Source organism: Corylus avellana, chromosome ca4 (assembly GCF_901000735.1).
Source record: "Corylus avellana chromosome ca4, CavTom2PMs-1.0".
NCBI lineage: Eukaryota > Viridiplantae > Streptophyta > Magnoliopsida > Fagales > Betulaceae > Corylus > Corylus avellana.
The window spans coordinates 21,590,468-21,598,025 of NC_081544.1; the positions used below are offsets into that span (position 1 = coordinate 21,590,468).

The 7,558-nt window shown below is 37.0% G+C and overlaps 1 non-coding gene across 1 annotated transcript; it reads right to left on the reverse strand.

Annotated features, from left to right (window-relative positions):
- Nucleotides 1–5,928: 5,928 nt before the first annotated feature.
- LOC132180157 (small nucleolar RNA R71) lies at nt 5,929–6,034 on the reverse strand. The gene has a single exon (XR_009440050.1). It is a non-coding gene; the product is annotated as a small nucleolar RNA R71 (small nucleolar RNA).
- Nucleotides 6,035–7,558: the final 1,524 nt, after the last annotated feature.

Here is a 7,558-nt window from a genome sequence, read left to right on the forward strand (position 1 = left end):
GGTATTTTTGTCTTATTGAGAAATCTATAGGGGCATTTTTGTCTTATTGCTAATCTTAGGGGGGACATTGACAATGTTTTGGTAGTTTGGAGAGGACATTGTCACAATTGAAAGTTTTGGGGGAGATATTGTCAATTGGGTGGTAGTTTGAAGGGGGTATGTGGACTTTACCTTTTTTTTTTCTTTTTTTTTGAGTACATAACCAACAAAACAAAAAGCCAACAAGAAAACTAAACAAGCCTAGGACTAAAAACCGAAGGAGGTTCCTTCCCGCTAATTGTAGGAACTGAAGGAATAGGAGAAGGATAAATGGAAATGCGGCCAGAAAATGATCTGGCTACGGCCCAACGCACCACAAAGTGGGCACAAAAGTTTACACTTCTATTGACCTTGATGGCATTCTAGGAACAGAAAGCTAGAATGATATCAAGAGTGTCTAAGATAACGGAAGAGATACACCAGTCTTGAGGAATGCTGGGGTGCTAAAGAGCAGAAATAAAAATTTGCGAGTCACCTTCCAAAATAAATTTTCCAAGATTAAGAGAAACAGATAATGTCACAGGAAGGCGGGCAACAAGGGCTTCACCATAATTAGGCTAACAAGGTGGGCTAATATTGGAAATTATTTTGATAATGTGTCCCTTGTGGTTTCGACAGACAGCTGCTTGAGTAGAGAGAATCTCGAATAGCAGTATCAAAGTTGATCTTGAACCAAGAGAGAGAAGGAGGTAACCAATATTCCAATGGGGGTGAAGTGATTCGGTGCCAGGCATTGAAATGCTCCAGATAGACCCTGACAATTGTCCTTAAGACTTGCAAAGCATCAAAAGTAAAACCATCATGGAAAGCTATGTTGCGGAAAAACCACAGAAGATCACAAGACATAGTAGCAAAGATTTGAAACTTGTGATGGTCTTTTTTGGGAATACCAAGGGAGGTACTCAGAGAAATGATAAGATTGATCCAGTCCACCATATTAGAAAAGTTGAGAACTGCCGAATTCATAGGCTAGAAGGTGTTACGCCATACTACCTTGGCAAAGACACAATTAAAGAACAAGTGTTGAAGCGAGTCTTCCTTAGCTTTGCAGAAAGGGTAAGTGGCTAACTGAATGAATGGTAAAATTGAATTTATACAGGCTTTGGTAAGGAGAATATACCAAGTAATTTTTCAGAGGAAGAGTTGAAGCCTATCATTGAGGTTCAATTTCCAAAGATCATCCCAGAATTTTGGCGGGGTGGAAGAACTAGGCCCATAGAAATGTGATTGAATGATGGAATTGTAGAACGAACAGGTGGTAAACTTGCCAGAAAGGGAAGGGGTCCAGATGAATTGAGGCTTAGGATCATTGGAGATTTTAATCTTTAAAATTTCTCTAACAAAAGACTCATCAAAAAACGAGTTAACGGCAGGAATATTTCAAGATAATGCATTAGGATTAATAAAGTCAGAGATGAGTAAAGAAGGAAAGTTATGGTTATTTGGGTGCTTTGGGGAAGGAATGAAGGTGGGAATCGTAGGAATCCAAGATGTAGTCCATATTGGAAGGTTTGAGGACAAGGAAACTTGGAGGCAAGATCCAGCTAGCAAAAAAGATTTGCTATTTAAAATTCCCTTCCAAATGAGAAAGGCATTAAAAGAAACCGAGAAGAGAGGAAATTACCATATCTGATATATTTTCCTCACAGAAGTTGAACCCAAACATTATCAGAATCAGAGATAACTTTCCAACCTAGTTTGGCAATGAGAGCTAGGTTGAAGGCTTTCATACTTCGGAAACCAATCCTCCTTGGGTGCGAGGAATACACATAGAACTCCAAGATTTAAGAGTGAGATTTTTTGTCTTTCCTTTAGGAAATCCCCACCATAAATCTTTAAAGAGTTTGTGCAGAGCCTTGCAAATTGAGTCCGGAAGGAGAAAGGTACTCATAGTATATGTGGAATAGAGGAGGCTGTGGCTTTGATGAGAACTGTTATTCCTGCTTAGGATAGGGTTTTTGCCCGCCAGCCATTAATTTTTCCCATAACCTTATCCAAGATTGGTTGGAATGCTTCTTTTTTCGACCTACCGATGAAAAAAGGAAGCCCTAGATAAATAGGAGCAGATGACATAGGTCTGAAAGGAATAATGCATTTTATACTGTTGATGGTTGAAGCATTAGTATTGCTAATGAAGAGAATGGAAGATTTTGAATTGTTGATTGCTTGCCTTGACCAACAACAGTAGGAGTCCAGACAGGACTTAATAGCCCTAGCTTCTTAGGAAGTAGCTTTTGCAAAGATAAAAAGATCATCTGCAAAAAGAAGATGAGTGATAGTAGGGCAATTATCAGCAATTTTTATACCTTTCAGAAGACCGAGAGATTCTTGTTTATGCAATAGTCTGGAGAGCTCCTCTGAGCCTAGAATGAAAAGGAATGGAGATAGAGGATCACACTAGCGAAGGAAGGAGATGTGATACAGATTTTGATCTAGTGAATCCATGTAGAGTGTTGTGTCGAATACTACATAAATTAATAGATAATAATCGGTACGTTTTAACTCACAAGTGCACAAGATCAAAACAATAGTATAGAGTTCAAGTACAAGATCATTCCCACAAGGATTATTGATTTTGTTTATTATTGTTTTTTAAAATTAAAATACCAAAATTGTCACGAAATTGATATTATGAATAAATAAAGATAAATGAAAGTGTTAGGGATTCGATATCCACCACTAATTAGACTAATTAAGATAACAATATGCCAATGCGCCAATCATACTGGTATATTTAATGTTTGTCAACCTAAGGGTATGAGTATATACTCCTTAAGATATTAATCTCCCTAAGCAACGAATTAGGCATGAATGTATATTCTAACTCTTTTCTTTCTCAAAGGATTTAGCATGGGTGTATATTAAGTTATTCTTTGAGAAACCATAAATCTATAGAAATCGACAAATACATGAGACCTAGGGCATGGGTGTATACTCCCAGTTCCCCATGTTGATTACCCTAAGAACCCACAAAGATATCTTTTGTCACTCTATTAAGCCTAGGACTCGGTCATCCAAATTGACTTAAATAACTAATCCATACCACATGCATATGTTGATCAAGCACATTCATATGAAAAATTCAATTAAGCAAGAAATAATCAAGTTAAATACACCAAAATATGATTGTAGCAAATGTGCCAATATTAAATCCTAAAAAGACATGATTAGGGCTTCAATTTAGCCCATAACTAAGAGTTAGTTACACATAATTAAAATAAAGACTAAAAATAAAAAGGAAAGAAGAAACCGAAAAGCTTCTAGAAGTAGCCTCCAAATTCTCATCTTTGAAGTTGTGTGTTAAATTGTGAGGCTTAGAGGTCTATTTATAAGCTTAAGAAAAACCCTAGAAGCCCTAGAAACCTTAGTAAACTCATAGGCCTAAAGTCCTAGTTCAACTAGGACTTAGGAAACTAAGTTTGGGAAGGAAAATGAGTCTTGGCCGCATCTGAATTTTCTCCAGCGCCCGAGTGCGCTCGATTGCCCACCAGCGATCAATCTCTGGTGTTGGGTGCTCAAGCACATATGCGCTCGAGCCTAGGTGTAGTGCGCGCAATCGCATTGCACCTAAATACTTGAGCTTGATCCAAAATTTCCAGCTTTTTCCACATTTTGTCTTTTATGCTTGAACTTTCTAGAATTGTTTCATTTTCTTCCATGACCTACAAAAACACAAAAAACACAAAAAGGAAATAACAGAGCACAAAATAACAAGACTAAGAAATTAACAAATGTAAATTAAGGTGCTAAAATATTCAAAATGAAACTAAAAACAAAAAGAAAAACAAAAAACAAAAAGATAAATTCATCTTTCATGAGATGTACGATTGCATTTTAGCGTATGCAACAAGCCTTTTAAATCCCTAGGCATCCATAGTCGGACGAATGGAGTCTCGTGAGGGTTTAACAGAAATGTTACCCACAAACATTATGCAAAAGTTCATGCTATCCAAAAATTAAAGTATCACTCAAAACCATAATTTTCATTTATTAGCAAACTTAAAAAGATGAACTCCATCTTCTCAATGAATTTGAATTTTAAAGTCTAATCACTTACAAAAGACAGGTTAAAGCAACATAAGTTCGAAACAGTGTAAAGTGAACTAGCACATAAATTTGAAGCTTCTAATTATTTCCAATGTGCAATGTCTCAAAATCTCACAGTTTACTGAAATCCCCATCAGAATGAATAACTATGGCATAACCTTCTTTTTTTCTTCTCTCATCATTTTTTTTTGTTTGGTCAAGTTATGTAATGTTTGATTTTCTTAAGCTTTCTAATTGACCCATGTAATGAGTGTTAAGCCAATGACTCCCAAATCAGAAGGTTTTAGGGTATTAAGTGTAAAGACACCCCTAATGACTTACAAACTCGAGTAAAAAAGGTTACGAAATCAAACTAGTCATGACATTAACCAAATCAAAATTCTCATCTTTTGACGTGAACACTCATTGTTTAATGAAACAATATGTCTAGTTATTTAGTGAAAAGCTTATCAATGATCAATTTTTTTTTTTTTTTTTTTTGTAAATTATGCCAAAGTATCCAACCAATAAGTCATCTAGTTTCACCCAAGACATTAAAACATACACATCAAACTCTCATGTCATACCCCACTTACTATGTATTATTGTGCTTGTGTCAGATCAGATCAAACAAGTGAATTCTCAGATGCCTAAAGTAAGTAACCAAACTGAAAAATTTTGTCATCAGATCATGTGTTCAAAATTTTAAGCTCACCAATGAAAATTAAATCATAATTTTATTTTATTTTTTATTTTTTTTTATTTTTAAGATCAACCAAAATTTCAAGACAAAACATGAACATGCATTTTTTTTTTCTTTCAAAAATAGGATAAAGTGTGTCAATTGTCTCCTATACCCCCAAACTTAAATTACACATTGCCCTCAATGTGTATATAACATGAAAATATCTTACCCGAGAGATGGAAAAACTGGCTGGAATAGGTATAGCTCGCAGCATACCCCCAAACTTAAACACAAGCACACTTGTTCCTAAAAATCAAAACACCAAAACAAAAGGAAAACAAAAAGAACCAAAAAAATAAACACAAAAACAAAAATAGAAAGGATATGCTATTGGGTGCCTCCCATGAGCGCTAAGTTTAACGTCTTCAGCCAGACTGTTGTCCTCCTCTCACTGATGTCCCACTAATCTTTGATCTGCCAGGAAATTGTTCTCTCATGTCTCTCTTCTTTGATCTGCCAGGAAATTGTTCTCCCATGCCTCCCTTCTTTGATTTGCCAGCTCAAATAGGAGGAACGACAACCTTGACCCGGGCTCTGGATATCTGAGATGATGACGCTCGAGTCCTAGGCATCTTGGAAGTTGGTTTGGGACTTTTGGCTGGGAGTGTTCACGGTGCAGGGAGAAAACTAATGCGGGATGGAAACAGTGACCTAAAAATGGGACACGTGTGCCTCTATTCAAGTGCGCTCGATAGTACTCGTGCAGAATGTGAGTGTGTTTGGGTGGGTTGTGCGCGTAGGGGCACACAGATTGGAATGCGCTCGAGCGCACAACTAGGTGCGCTCGATCGCACTTGCAGAATCAAAAACCTAAAAATCCGCATGAGAAGAGAAAACAGACAAAATAAAAATCTAACCACTATAAAACAAATCAAAATAAACAACAACCTAAAATTCAAACAAATAAATGATACTCCAACCACATATCAGACAAGTGCAACACATTGTTGTAAAAATATAATCAAAGAATGAGCATGTAACAACAATGGAAATGATAAACTTGGATGAAGATCATGGTCCCTGGCTTGATAGAGGACTCGAGTGCATGGGCATGTGCTCGTGGGAAGAATTGGCCACAAAATTCCTAAAAAAGTTCTTCCCAGCCCAATGAACAAGACAACTGAGGAAGGATATTCAAACCTTCCAACAAAGAGATGAAGATATGTTCTTTGAAGCATGAGAGCATTTCAATGAGCTACTTCTCAAATGCCCACACCACAACCTATCTTAGAAGATCAGGTACAAGCATTTTATAAGGGTTTAAATGATTCTAACAAAAGCATTGTTGATTCAGGATGTGGAGGTGTGCTTATGGAGAAAAACAATGACGAGGCTAGAGAACGCTTTGAAACCTTGAGTGAGAATTCCCAACAATTCTCAACTAGAGCAAAACAAGGACTCAAAGGGAAGGGTGTGTATGAAGTGAGCACTACTGGTGGAGTGCAGACCTAGATGGCAACTATGGAGAAGAAGCTAGACATGATCATGAAGGCCGTGACAAATCACAGCATCGCTTCGATTCAACAAGTAGCATAAGTCGAGGTATATGCTCTATGTTCTCATTCTGAACATACTATTGAGACTTATCCTATGTCTTCTATTCCAGGACAGGGGCAAGTAAACTATGTTTGGCCGAACAATTACCTTTCAAAGAACAATACATACTCTAACACTTACAATGCCGGGTGGCGCAACCACCCCAACTTTTCGTGGAGTAACAATTAGAATGTTCTGAATCCTCAAGAGCAGCAATGAAATTTTCAACAAGGAAATAACTACCAGGCTCCACCACAAGCGGCCCAATCAAATCCTGAACCGAAAAAGAATGACATTGAAGGTGCTATACTCTAGTTCTTGAATGCACAACAACAGACCAACACTCAAACCTCTCAAGCCATTCAGAGATTGGAGTCCACTACAAGTCAAGCCATTCAGAAATTAGAGGCGCAGGTAAGACAATTAGCTAAAGACCTGAGTGAGACGAAGAGAGGAGAGTTCCCATCTCAGACCATACAAAACTCAAGAGGACAACAGTCTAGCTGAAGATGTTAAACTTAGCGTTCATGGGAGGCACCCCACAAATTATCCTTTTATTCTTCTGTTTGTCTTTCATTTTATTTTTGTTTCCTTTTTATTTATGAGTGTTTTGCTTTTTAGGGACAAATGTGCTTGAGTTCAAGTTTGGGGGTGTGCTTTGAGCCATACCAGTCCAACCAGTTCCCCCATCTCCTAGGTGAGATCTTTTCATGTTTTATTCACATTGAGGACAATGTGTCAATTAGGTTTGGGGGTATAGGAGACACATTACACACACACTTTTGTACCTATTTTTGTTTTAATTTTGAAGCAAAAGTGCATATTCATGTCTGTTTTAAAAGTTTTGTTGATCTAAGAATTGTGATTTGATTTTCATTGGTGAGTTTAAAATTATGAACACATGATCTGATGATAGAATTTTTGAGTTTGATTACTTACGTTAGGCATGTGAGAATTCATATGTTTGATTTGATTAACACAAGCACACTAGCACATCTTTGGTGAGGTATGATATGTAAGGCTGATACGTATGTTTCTTTGTCTTCGTTAAAACTGGGTGATTTATTAGATAGATACTTTGGCATAAGTTAAAAAAAAAAAAATGATCAATTTTAAGTTCTCATTGAGTAACTAGACCTCTTGCCTCATTAAGCAATGAGTGTTCACATCAAAAGGTGAAAGTTTTGAATTGATTAAAGCCATGGCTAGTTT